Source organism: Ursus arctos, unplaced genomic scaffold (genome assembly GCF_023065955.2).
Source record: "Ursus arctos isolate Adak ecotype North America unplaced genomic scaffold, UrsArc2.0 scaffold_31, whole genome shotgun sequence".
NCBI classification, from domain to species: Eukaryota; Metazoa; Chordata; class Mammalia; order Carnivora; family Ursidae; genus Ursus; species Ursus arctos.
Window position 1 is genome coordinate 17308389 of NW_026622997.1, and position 13162 is coordinate 17321550.

General features: G+C 50.0%; 1 protein-coding gene and 1 long non-coding RNA gene across 2 annotated transcripts in view; both read right to left on the reverse strand.

Annotated features, from left to right (window-relative positions):
- GFOD1 (Gfo/Idh/MocA-like oxidoreductase domain containing 1) overlaps positions 1-13162 on the reverse strand; it is a 107378-nt gene that overhangs the window by 50019 nt on the left and 44197 nt on the right. The window lies entirely within an intron of this gene.
- Positions 1-13162, reverse strand: part of LOC130542227 (uncharacterized) — a 37048-nt gene that overhangs the window by 5569 nt on the left and 18317 nt on the right. The window contains exon 1 of the long non-coding RNA XR_008956630.1: positions 1-13162. This exon is cut by the window's right edge and continues 18317 nt beyond it. This is a non-coding gene — a long non-coding RNA (uncharacterized LOC130542227).

Genomic DNA, 13162 nt, shown 5'->3' on the forward strand with positions numbered 1-13162 from the left:
CAAGCCGGCCCCCAGAGCCCTCCTGAAAACATCCCAAGTCCATGGGAATAAATGCAGAGTTCTGCCTTTCCAACTTCACATCATATGGAGACCCAGGAAAAGAGCCGCTATCTTTTCTTCTAAGTCTTAAAAAAAATTATTATAAAAAAAGAAAAAAGAGAAAGAAAAAGGAAAAAAAGATTTTATTTGAGAGAGAGAGAGAGCGCGCATGCATAAGTTGGGGCAGAGGCAGAGGGTCAAGGAGACGACTCGCTGAGCGCAGAGCCTGATGCAAGGATTTCATCCCAGGACCCTGAGATCATGACCTGAGCTGAAGGCAAGATGCTTAACTGATGGAGCCATGCAGGCACCCCTCTTCTAAGTCTTTAGAATAAATGTGGCTAGGCAATCACCTTAACTGTCTACACTTCTAGGTATGCAACAGGCTGATGCCTCCATGTCACCAGAGGACTGATATTCCAGAGTCTTCAGGAGGCAGGAGGCACAGGCGCGCTCCCCCTCCATGTGGGAGTCGAACACGGCACTGAGGCGATGCTGCCGCATGTTCCAAGTGTGTTTTTTTAATTCCAGGCCCAGTCATTGTGCTTAGAGAAATCCACTCCAAACAGGATGTCATAAATCAGGCAAAAAGTTATATGCTAAGATATTCATCTAAGCACATTTATAATAGAAAAAAAGCTGGAAACAACCTAAATATCTAAAAATAAGAATGACTACATGTGTACAATTCTTAGCCCCATGCCTGGCACACAGTGCGAGTTCAACAAGGGGTAGAGATACTGTGTTTATGGTGCATAATTAAAGAAGGTGTGGTATGCTCTGTGATGGGTACTTCCTTATTAGGCTTTCCCCACTGGTGTGGCCACCTGCATACCAAAATCTGAGTGAAAGAAAATACGTGAACAATCACCTTTCTGCGGGAGACTGTATGTCCTCCCCATTCATCTTTCTCTACCACCCCAACCCCTGTATTTGACGAGTACACAAAAGGCATATGCCACCCCCAGGACCTGTTTTCTCCACCCCAGCTGCTGCTTTAGTAGTCTTCGTTAGCCTTCCCTCTGGGAGGCAGAGGAAAAAAACCTCCTCCTATAATCCAATCAGCAATTCTAGCATCTCCTGTGTTTCGGGCCTTGGCTAGGGCAGGGGCACCACACAGAGGATCAGGCCGGAAGCCCCTCCTGTCTAAGGACGGTCTCTAGGAGAGTGCAGAACGGCTTGCTGGGCAAGCGTAGCCCTCCTCCAGGGGTGTCAGTCAAACCGTGGTGGACACAGATCAACGGCTGGTTTCTTCCTCCGGGAAGCACCAAAGGGCAAAATCTGAATTTACGAGCTATATAGTTCCTTGGGGGAGAAATACATCCAAGGACTGAATACGAGGGATTGGTTGGGGCCCTTCCCCTTTCTCACTGCTAGGCACACGTCCAGGCACATACACACGCACACACACAGACCTCCTCACACCCGCAGACATGCCAACCACACACGCACACAAATACGCAAATACACCAGGCACAAATACACATGCGCACACAGACACACCTGATCTCCCTCCCTTTTGGCTAATGATGCCCTCCTCCGATTAAGGCTGCCGTTCAACCCTAGCGACAACAAAAAGAACCAGAAGTTTTATGGTTTGTGATGCTGGGAAAACCCCAAGTGGTACCATGGGCCCATGGAACACATCCTGCCCAGCTAGATTCTCAGGAGAGGGTAAGATCGCAGGTATCAGAAGAAAGGGGTGACCGGAAGAGACTGGAGAGACCGCCCACCCCGCGGGCCAGGACTCTGAGGTTTGCCACGTGGTGCTGGGTGCCCCCGAAATGCTGCTGCACACAGGCTTCCCTCCCCAGTAAACCCCTACCTTCTTCCTCCCACTTCCCCTTAATCATGATTTCTTCTTTCGCGATAACGCCCCCACAGGACAGGTGCAGACGCTTCTCGAAAAGCAAAGACGCTTATGGGTCTACACTTTGACCCTCTGCAAGCAAGTCACTCGCTGTCCCAGGTACATGAGAAGAAGGGAAAGAAAGAAAGGGAGAGGAAACCCATGTTCCTCTTGACTCAGATCATTTTTTCATTTTAGTAGGAAGCATGTGTTCACTCAGATACCGGTGGGCTGGTTCCTTTGCGTAAACAAAAAGCTTTCCTGAAAGCCGCAGGGAACCGGAGGGCAGGGATTCTACACAGGAATTTTTCTCTTCGTGAAAAGCAGGAGGCTTTCTGGAGAATGCCTTACTCTGGTTCGACCATTCTGGAAAGCCAGCTAGCAGAGCAGACTGTGAGTATGTATGCCTAGAGATTTCACCCAACGAAGTGTTTGATTTTGTTTTTATTTTATTTTTCCAAGGACGTAGTTTAAATCCACCCTGCCTTAATTGGCTTTTTCTTCTACTTCTAATGTCGTTTGAAATATAGATTTTCCAGGATGGGGCACATGTGTGGGAATGAACGTGGCGCCCACGAAGCGTGGCACGCCACAGGGCGCCTCAATACCCCTTTGCAGATAGCTGGCTTACTCAAGGCTTTCTTGAAAACCAACCAGGTGGATGCCTTTGGAAGTCTGTTTCACTTCCAGAAGAAAGTAATGGAATGAAACGCCGGATAGCATTACATTCGAGACTAAATCTAAAGTGCCCAGCATCGTACCAGGCAGATAAAAAGTGACCAAGGTACCAGACCCCCTCACTCCAGCGTTCGATTGAGACCAGGTTCCTCTGAATGCTGAAATTCATAGGCAGTTACACGGACACAGACACTCCTGAGAAACACGAAGGGTCCATTTACTGAGCACCTAGGCTCGCCGCCCTCTGTAGCTGTCGTGTGTCACCCTGGGAATACGGTGAAGCCCACTTTACCATGTAGGGGGCAGTGCTGAAGGTACCCAGGTTATGAGGCCAAGGTTATTCAGTAAGTAGCTCGATAAACGACCTCCCACATCACTAGCTGAGCTTCTTCACACGCAAAGAGAACTCACGACATACAGATGTCGTAGTCCTGCTCCCTGGGATGCTGAATGAATTCGCTGCTGGTATTTTGCAGGCACTAAGGAAGGTGAGCCGAGGAATGACTGCCCTGGGGACCCAGAAGCAGAGGTCAAGGTGGATTGGTGAGGCAGGCCTCCAAGGCAAGGGACAACTCAGTACCCTGCAAGCAGGATGGGGACTGGGAACTAACCACCAGAGGACAGAGAGCTTTGAGAATGAATGGCTCACTGCGGAGAGAACATGGCCGTAGTACCAGAAGGTTGGGGTTCGAGTCTCAGCTCTTTCTCTTATTTCCTGTGTCTTAGGGCACGTTATTTAACGCCTCTGGGCCTCAGTTTTCTCCCCCGCAAGGCAGGAATATGACAGTATTTCTTACACGGTTGTTGTGATGAGCAAGACTATGGGAAAGCATTTTCAGAAAACACAGGAAGTTGGAAATGGCCTCGATGTGGTGTTGTGGGAACCCACAGAACAAACTCAAGGTAACAGAGGCTCACAACACACTGAGTTTTTCCAGTCTGACTCAATCATCTTGAAATTACATTTTCAAGGTCATGCAGAGTCTGTCCAGAACCCAGGGCCACGTGTCTGGTATACCAATCAAGCCTCCGTAGGGAGAACGGGTGTGCAGGAGGGCTTGCCTTCCTTTTGTAACTGCAAAAATCCAAACTGACACAAAGGACAGGCTCAGGGGAGGTAACAGATGTGAGCGAACTGTGAAGAGTTAAAAACAGGATTTTTAAAAGTACTGCTGGTAGCAAACCTCTCTGATGCTTTTGGGACACTCAAGTTACGTCAGGCTGACATACCACGTTTCACAAATGCCACTGCTGCATCTGTTCGTAGAGGAGCGTTTATGCCACCGTCTGCTACTCCTGGAGCTCCCTTTGGTCTGTGCACATCTGGGATGCTGGGCCTCAGGGGTGGGGGGCCTGCTGGGCACCTCTCCATCGCTAGCAGGCCCCAGGACACCAGACTGAGCCTCGTGACCCTGAGGCCCCCAAGCCTGGGAAGAGACGGCTACACATGGAGGGCAACTCTGCCAAAAGAGAAAAATGACCGGTCCCTGAGAGCAAGCTGCTGACTGTGACCTTTTCTAACGGCTCGGAGCCGGACAGAGCACGGAGGCCTGACAGCGGGCCAAGCCTCCCCAGCGCAGTCAACGTTCAAGGACAGGCAGGCCTGGGAGCCCCGAGTGACTTGTGGATGGAAAAGTCCAGGTGGGAACTAGTTACTTACTTTTTCCTATCAACCCGTCTTTGAGTGCCGCCCTCTCTTTTCTTCTTGGCATTAGAAAAGACGAGGAAAGGGGCGCCTGGGTGGCACAGCGGTTAAGCGTCTGCCTTCGGCTCAGGGCATGATCCCGGCGTTCTGGGATCGAGCCCCACATCAGGCTCCTCCGCTATGAGACTGCTTCTTCCTCTCCCGCTCCCCCTGCTTGTGTTCCCTCTCTCGCTGGCTGTCTCTCTCTCTGTCAAATAAATAAATAAAATCTTTAAAAAAAAAAAAAAAAGAAAAGACAAGGAAAGTCAGCCCACGTGCAGCGTCTGGAGAAGCCTGGGTCCCTTCTCGGCTCCCAGCCTCCCGCTCGACTTCCCTTGCTCTGGTCCCAGCACCTCTTCTGGCAAAACGTGAGCCTTGCTCCGGCTCAATCCGGGGTCACACCAGTCACCAGGGGCTGGGGAGGAAGTGGGGAGGTTGTGTGTGCAGAGATGGGAGGGGGTGCCTCCCAAAGCCCGGCCACCGGCCCTGGAAACACAAACGTGACGTTTTCATTTTCCTGTCACCTTCTCACGTCGGGCACCCCGGGCAACTGGGCCAGCTTGTCATTTCCACCTGCTCGCCCACCCAGCACAGGAAAGACTGCCTCGACAAAAACAACAAAGGTTTCAAGCATTCACATCGTGAAGCTGAGGTTTCTCCGGCATTTCTCCAACTAAAGCACAGAGAACTTTCTCTGAGGGAGTCCCCCAGCCCAGGGGTAATGGAGGTTATCTGCCCCTCTGCACTGCACCTCCACGCTTCCTGTCCACGGACTTCCAACAGGAGCAGAAGACTCTGATTATTCAGTCGCTCTAATAATAAGGTCTGCTGGGGACTGTATGATGTACGGCTTCCTGCCTTTCTCTTTGGCCTGGTTAAAAAGTACCATGTTGGGCATCTATTTTCTTGACCACCCAAGAAGTGGGAATTAATATCTTAATAACACCAAAGTCCCTGAACGTGCGAGGCTAACCTGCTAGAAAGCCACGCAAGACCCCAAGAATGGGAGCTCCGGCAGGGTTCTACAAAAATGCACTCCCAGTGGGGTGCCTGGGTGGCTCAGTCGTTAAGCGTCTGCCTTCGGCTCAGGGCATGATCCCAGGGTCCTGGGATCGAGCCCCACATCGGGTTCCTCCGCTGGGAGCCTGCTTCTCCCTCTCCCACTCCCCCTGCTTGTATTCCCTCTCTCGCTGGCTGTCTCTCTCTGTGTCAAATGAATAAATAAAATCTTAAAAAAAAATGCACTCCTGGGAGAAATCAAGGTGGGTGGGGATCCGAGAGTTCATGATAGAGAGAGAACCAGGGGCATCTAGCTGGCCTCAGCTCCCTGCCAGGAAGTGATACAGTGGGTCACAGGGAAGAGCGTGTCCCCTGTGTGGCAGGTGTCGGCACCATCAAAGGCCTGTGTGGCCCCAACATGGGAGGGTGGCTGCCCTCAGGAGTTGGTCCCTTTGCATACCATCAACCAAGACATTCTGCCAACTTGTTGCTGCTTCGAGAACTGCCAGCTTGCCTATTTAACACAAAGGAAGCAGCGTTCAGAAACCGGGAGCTCCTTGGAGCCCTGAGGGTCCTGCTGGCCAAGAACTAGGAATCTCTCAAGTACTGCTGCTGTAAAAACCTTCACCAGAAAGTTAGTCAGGTGATGCCCGGGGCTTCTGGGCACCGCTCAGACACGAGGGTTCTTAGAAACAGCTCTTTGCCTAGGGCTGGCTGGAAGAACCAAACCTGACAACACCACAGTGTGTCAGGAAATCGACTGGGTGGGTGAGCAAAGCTCTTTCTTAAAAGAATATAACAGAAAATAGAACGTATTGCATGAAATAAGGGAAGTATCATCTTGCAATACTTGTTTTATACGTTCACATATTTATACATTATATAATATGTATTATGTGTGTGTATGCCTATGTTATACACACCCACACAGATCCATGGAAACACTGGTTTGGCAAACTGTATTTTTCAAATGCGATCACAGGACTTCTAGTCTCATGGATACTCCTAGAACCTGGCCACTTCTTGATGAAGAGTTAGAATCTATGGCCCTCCCCTTGAACTTAGGTGGGCCTTCGTAAGTAGTGCAATGAAAGAAAACATGGTGATGGGTAGTAAGGAGGGCACGTATTGCATGGTGCACTGGGTGTTATACCCAAGTAATGAATCATGGAACTTCACATCAAAAACTAGGGATGTACTGTATGGTGACTAACATAATATAATAAAAAACATTAATAAAAAAAAACATGCAGAATGACACCTTGTGACTTCCAAGGATCAGTACTAAAAGGTGATGTGGCTTCCAGAGGACTCCCGCTGTCTCTCGGGACGCTCTCTTACACAATCCAGCCACCGTGCTGTGAGGAACACCAAGCCGCACTCCGCCGTCTCTGCCAACAGTCCCAGCTGAGGTCCCAGCGAAGAGCCGGTGTCAACCACCAGACAAGTGAGGGAGGGAGCCTTCAGGCGATCTCAGCCTCTCGCCCTCGTTAGAGCCACCATGATGAGGCAGCGAGGAGCAGCGATGAATTGTTCCCCCCAAGCCTGCCCAAATTACAGATTTAAGAGCTCAATATATGACTGGTGTTGGTCCAGGCCACTAAGTTTCAGGACAATTCATTATACAGCAAGAGGGAAGCAGCATCAGTGGGTTGCAATATAAAACGGATGCTCTCTCTTCACTATGGGTCATGTTAAAAAAAGTTTGGGAAACGCTGGACTAGACCATCTGTACGAGCAAAACTTAAGTGTATCCACTCATTTTTCTCATCATCTATTCACTTATTGACTCTATAAATGTTGACTGTGGCTGGGCGCATGACGTACAGTTCACTCAGTTTCCCAGCATCGCTGAAGGAGCCTACCTCAAAACTCAAAGCTGCGCAGTAACAACTGACGTTTGGAGCCTGTGTGCTTCCCATGGTGTGTGCTTCCCATGGCACATTTCATGGGAAAAGCAATTGTCTCCGCCCTTGACATTCGCAAGCCCTGAAATGAAGGTCATGTTCCTCTAGCAGCATCCTTGCTCTACTCTCTCAAGGGGCTTCTCACTGGTGCCTCAGCCCCAGCCTGTCCCTCTGCACACCAGGCGGCTTCTGAAACCCCCCTGAGCAGCCAGATGTCGAAAGAAGAGGCTGCAGGTGCTGCAGGTGCCACTACACGCGTCGGTCAAGGAACAGAAGGCAGCCAGTGCCACACAACCAGCGACTGACCAGATCTCGTCCTGGCTAAATGACGTTCCGAACAGAGAAGACTCTTAGGAAGACAACAGAGGAGGGAGACACAGTGCAACTCCTATTTCTGGCTCTGCTCTAACACTTCTGCCAAAGTGAAACTTGAGGGAAGTTTCCCCATCCGGTCCCTCCACCTGTCCCGGCCAGGGCAGGCTGCTATAGCAAGACACCACGGACTGAGGGGCTGAAGCAACAGACATTTATTCTCACAGTTCTGGAGGCTGGGAGTCTGAGATCACCTCTTCCTGGTTTGCAGACGGCCAGCTGCTCCTCTACCCTCACATGCGGGAGAGAGATCAGCTCTCTGGTGGCTCCTCTCAGAAGGGCACTAATCCCATCATGGCGGCCCTACCACCCTCATGACCTCATCTAAACCGAATCATTTCCCCAGGGCGCCAAGGCCAAATATCACAATGGGGGGTTAGGGCTTCAAGGTAAGAATGTGGGGGGACACAACATTCCATCCACAGCACCTTCCTCGTGTCAGGACACCCTTCTACATGGTTTCTCTTGTGGTTCCACACGTCAACGGCCTGTGCGTGCACCCCCAGCCGCGGGGGCTGTTCTGGGAGTGGGCAGCATGCAGGACTGTGCGGCCTCTACCTCCTGCCCATCTTCTCATCTCACACCCTGAGGGGGCAGCCCACTAGCCTGGGTCCTGACAGAAGGCAGAAGACCTTGATGAACAAAGCAGCAGTCTGCACCCAACCCACTTCCTCTCAGCATCTCTGGTCACAAAACACTTCCTGTCAAGTGTCACTGGCCAGATGTGCAAGTGAATTAGAAATATTTATCATTTGCTCACCTAGGCCTGGTCTGTGTGATCAGCATGGGACAAAGCCATGGCCTGCTCATCACAGGGTTTTTCAACAGCAGCAGCCTGAGGGACATTTTGTGGGGGATCATTCTCTGTTGTGGGCCTGAGTGTCCTGTGCCCTGTAGGGTAGTCACAACGGCGTCCCTGGCTTCTACTCACTAGATGCTAGTGGGACCTGCCCAGCTGGGACAACGAAATTAATCTCCAGACACTGCCAAATGTTCCCTGGGGGGCAAAGTCTCCTCCAGTTGAAGACCACTGGGTTGACCCGCAGGGGGGCTTCCAGGGGTGGGGAGGCCCATAGCGGTTTTCCACAGGCTGTCCACTCTTTCTCTCCCCCTCCACCCTTCTCACATCACGTTCTCTCTCTTCGGTGAGTTTCCACTGCCTTTACCCAGCTGCCCGTGGCTTCCTCCCACGCTGCCACAAGGGTGGGCAGAGAACAGACCCCTCCATTAAGGTTTCATGGGTTCCTCTGTCCACACAGCATCGCCTGTTCCAATTCCTAAACGTGTGATCTGCAGGCCATTTGTTCAAAAAAAAACATTTGCAGAGCCTCCTGGAACAGCCTCACCAAGTTCTTAAATACCGATAGAAAGCAAGCAGAGACCTGGGAGGCACCCGGTCCCGGGAGAGCCTGGAAGTCACGGACACGGCGCGGGGCACCGCGGAAACACGTTAGTCCAGTGCCCGACCCTGGGCTCAGGCTTGAGGGAGACGACGAAGGAGCTAACATCCCCCTCCAGACGTGATGTCAGAGCCACATCTTAAAAGCCCAGGAGGAATCAGCTAAGCAGATGGAGCGGGGAAGGCATTCCCTGAGGACAGGGTGAAGGGAAGCACAGTGGGTTCTCAGCAGAGCAGGCTGGAGGCCAGTGCACGGTCAAAGCATCGGAAAAACCCAGCGAGACAAATGTGGCTGGAGAGCCAGAAGCCGAGAGACTCTGCCACATGCTCAGCCAGCAACATGCACTTGAACAGGCCACGTGTGGCCGCAAAGGTTGCCACACAAACTCACACATCCTGAGAGGTACATGTCTCCAGCCCAGCACCCCCAGGGCCACTTCAGAGCTGCTCCTTTCTAGAGCTTTCTCTCTGGGGCATATCCAAGCACAGGCTGTCCTGCTCTTGTGACCTCCCCACCCCCTTCGTCTAAGAGGATGGGGGCCTGGAGTCTCAGGTACGACGGTGATCTCTATTTACCTACTGCGAAGGGGGTGCTAATAAAGAAAAGTCAAGCAACTAGACTCAAACGCAGAGGAACAGAGAACTCTAGAAGAAGGTATCTTTGAGTCATAAAATGATGATTATGGTAGGGGGGCCCTACATCCTCCGCTCTCATCGACAGACACTTACCACGTGAAGCCTTCGCATGGGCCGTTCCCTCCGCCTGCACTACTGCTAGCTCCCCGTCCCTCCACCCTCCCCACTCCCTACTCCTCCTATCCCTGCCGGCAAGACTTCCTTTACTAATGACCTTCTTCAGATCCCTCCTACACGCTCTTGTTTCTCCTTCACCTCTCTAATTGTAATGAAATAATCAACTGTGTTGTCCTCTACTAGACCATAATCTCCAAAAGAACAGAGCCTGTGATAGTCTTGGGTACCACGTCTCCAGATGGGTCGGCCCAGGGATGACCTCCAGCACACCAAGCAGGTTGTTAAATTGTTGGGATACTTCTCTACCGGTTGCTGAAGAGCTGCTGTGCCAAACCCACTGCATGCCTGCGCCCGGACCGAGACTCAGTCTAAACTATGCAATGACTTTTCATGACAGCGTTTCTGTCCTTCCTGTGGACAAAGGGCAGGTCTCAGAAATGGGCTAGCCTGGGACTCTGAACTCTTGCCTTTTATCCATGGCTAACAGACTTAGAAAAATTTAGTTTCTTCCCCAACTAGCTTTCTTGTAAAAAGCCACTGTTATAAATTCAGTAGTAGGGGAGTGGAGAGGGTGATAGAGGGGATTTTAGCATGCATTCATGTTTACATGTGTAATTAGAAAGTTAATTCAGGAATATTTTTGTGCATGCATAGAACAGATCCGGAAGGATGTGTATACACAATGCACGTGTAATGATGGGTGCTCCAAGAAAGGGGCTTGATGACCACGGGGTGGAGGAAGAGGGAGATTAGCATTTCGTGGTTTATTCATCTGTATTTTTGAATTTTGAATCACATGAGTGTGCTCCCTGTACAAAAATATATATATACAAATGAAACAAGTTTTTTTAAATATAAGTTCAATTAGCCACCATAATTAGTTTCAGATGTAGAGTTCAATAATTCATCAGTTGCGTATAACACCCAGTGCTCATCACATCAGAGGCCCTCCTTAATTCCCATCACCCAGTTACATCCCCCCACCTACCTCCCTTCCAGCAACCCTCGGTTTGTTAAAAATTAAGTTTTGGAAGTATGTAAACAAAGTTTAATTTTAAAATGAAAGCAAAATAGGGACATTTACCAAAAAAAAAAAAAAAAATCTAACACAACAGTAGGATATCAAATGAAATTCAGTTTTCCCTCCCTAATCTCTATCCATTCCCCAAACGACTGGGAGCAGTTTCTTGTATATTCTCTCAGAATATCTATATTTTTAAAATAATCTCAATGGGATCACGCTATAAGCTCTATTTCACACCTTAATTTTTTGCCTATTATCTTGGAGACCTTTCCATATCCATGGATACGTATCGAAATTATGGCTCTGTAGGTTGCACATTACACTGTGTTAATATAGCACATTGCACACAATCCATTCCCCTACACGTACACACTTAGGATGCTTCCAGTTATTCAATATTATAACTAACGCTGCAGTGAACGTTTGTGCTAAAACAGCTAAATGAATCCCCAGAGGTGGAATTGCAGGGGTGAAGGGTAGGCGTGATTTTAACTTCGCTATTGCTGCACTGCTTGGCCCATACTCAATCACTGTGTGGCTTTCTTTTCTCCATCTATACATCAGGAAAATATTGATGGGCTATCAGGTTACTCCCGTAAAAGGCTTGGCTAGCCTGAGAAATACAAAGCGGGGTCATCTAAGGTGACATTCGGTCAAAGGCACGGTGTTCACGCAAAATCCCCAACACAGAACTGTTGTATGGGGCCAGACACGAGGCTGGGCTGCTGGTGGGTCCAATAAGCTCCAGCCTCAGTGTCCCTGGATGCCTGGCAGCCAAGGAACAGCTCGCTCCATGTCCAGGAGGGGCTTTTGCTTTTCTCCTAAAATTACTTCCAAAGAAAAAAGGTGCTCTCAGGTGCTCTCCTGAGTGAGATATGAGAGTAAAGGGAAGCCCAACCCAAAGGCGCTGGGTCTCAGGGAAGGCAATGAAAAAAAGTAAGAAGAGTTTCAGCCTCTAAGGCCAGGAGCTTAGGAAAAACCCAAAAAGATGCAAGAAGGTTGGATTTCTGCTGCTTTTTCCCCTTTGCCTCGTTCCACTTTTGAGTTCCCACAATGATATGCCAAGCCTCACCGAAGGTGTATCTTTGAAAATGTCCTTCCTCTAACCCTGGCAAATGCAGGAGAGATTGAAAGGGCCTCTCTCACCTCTACAAGCCACATTCATTCATTCATTCATTCTTTCATTCATTCATGAGTGGGAGGAAAGGCAGAGGGAGACTGGGAAAGAGAATCTCAAGCAGACTCCCTGCTGAGCACAGAGCCCCACATGGGACTCAATCCCAGGACCCTGAGATCATGACCTGAGCCGAAATCAAGAGTCAATGCTCCACCGACTCGGCCGCCCAGGCGCGCCTCTACAAGCCACTTTTAAATCTCTTCCCACCCACCCTGTAATGCAGTGTTGTCCAACAGAACCTTCTGCAATGATGACACTGCATTCTCTGTGCTGTCCACCAAGGGAGCTGCTGGCCATATGCGACCCTGGAATGTGGCTAGCACGACTGAGGAACTGAATTTGCCATTGTATTTTCTTTTAATTAACTTGAACGTAAATAGTCACATGTGGCTGGTGGCTACTGTCTTGAGCAGAGCAGCTGTCATGGTTTTTAAAGTACAGACGCCCTTTCAGCCCAAATCTCTCTCGATCGGCTCACTGAACACAGCAAACTCCCCGGCTCCCACGTAACAGGTGGATGTACAGAAGTGAATGCACCATGGGCCAAAATGCTGATCATGACCTCTGGCGGTCCCTGCTTCTGTCTGGTGGCACGCTGCTGCACAGCAGACGCTAGACAGGGTCCCATCGCTGGTACACTCGAGTCTGGGGGAGAAAAGATGCTCCCCTCCCTCCTTCATCCAACAGACATCTATTACATCGGTGCTGGGCTGGGCTTCGGGGTTCCAGATGCATGAGATGCTGGGGGAGAGCGTGAGAGGAAGAGGACGAGGAAAATATATACATGGGGAGACAGAGAGAACCCAAACCACATAAACCACGTGTTGAGCACCCCGTGTACGCTTTTCCATGTGTTTTCTCACTGAATGAGCTTCACAGAGAAGACACTTAAGTGCCAAGTCACAAAGTGACATGATAAAAAGGATTAGTTGTCTCACATACAGAAAACTCCGAGCCTCAAAGGGCATGTGGTGAGTTCAGCCTCTGCCTCTGCTCCCAAGTGTGATTTTGCAGCTCTATCTGCAATCCCCTGACCCCCACCTGCGTCCACAGTCATGCCCTGTCTATGAAAACCTAGAACAAAGCAGCTGTGCACAGCACGTTTAGGGAAGAAGGAGCAGAAAAGAAAGTTATCTCAACGTGGAAGGCAAGAGCAATGAAAATGTTGAGGAACCAAGGATGCAAATTACCTTCTTTAGAAAGAAAACCACTTGCAATCCTACAGACTCTTAATGTATCTTGTAACCCAAGACCTGGTCCCAAGCCTAAGAAAACATAGTG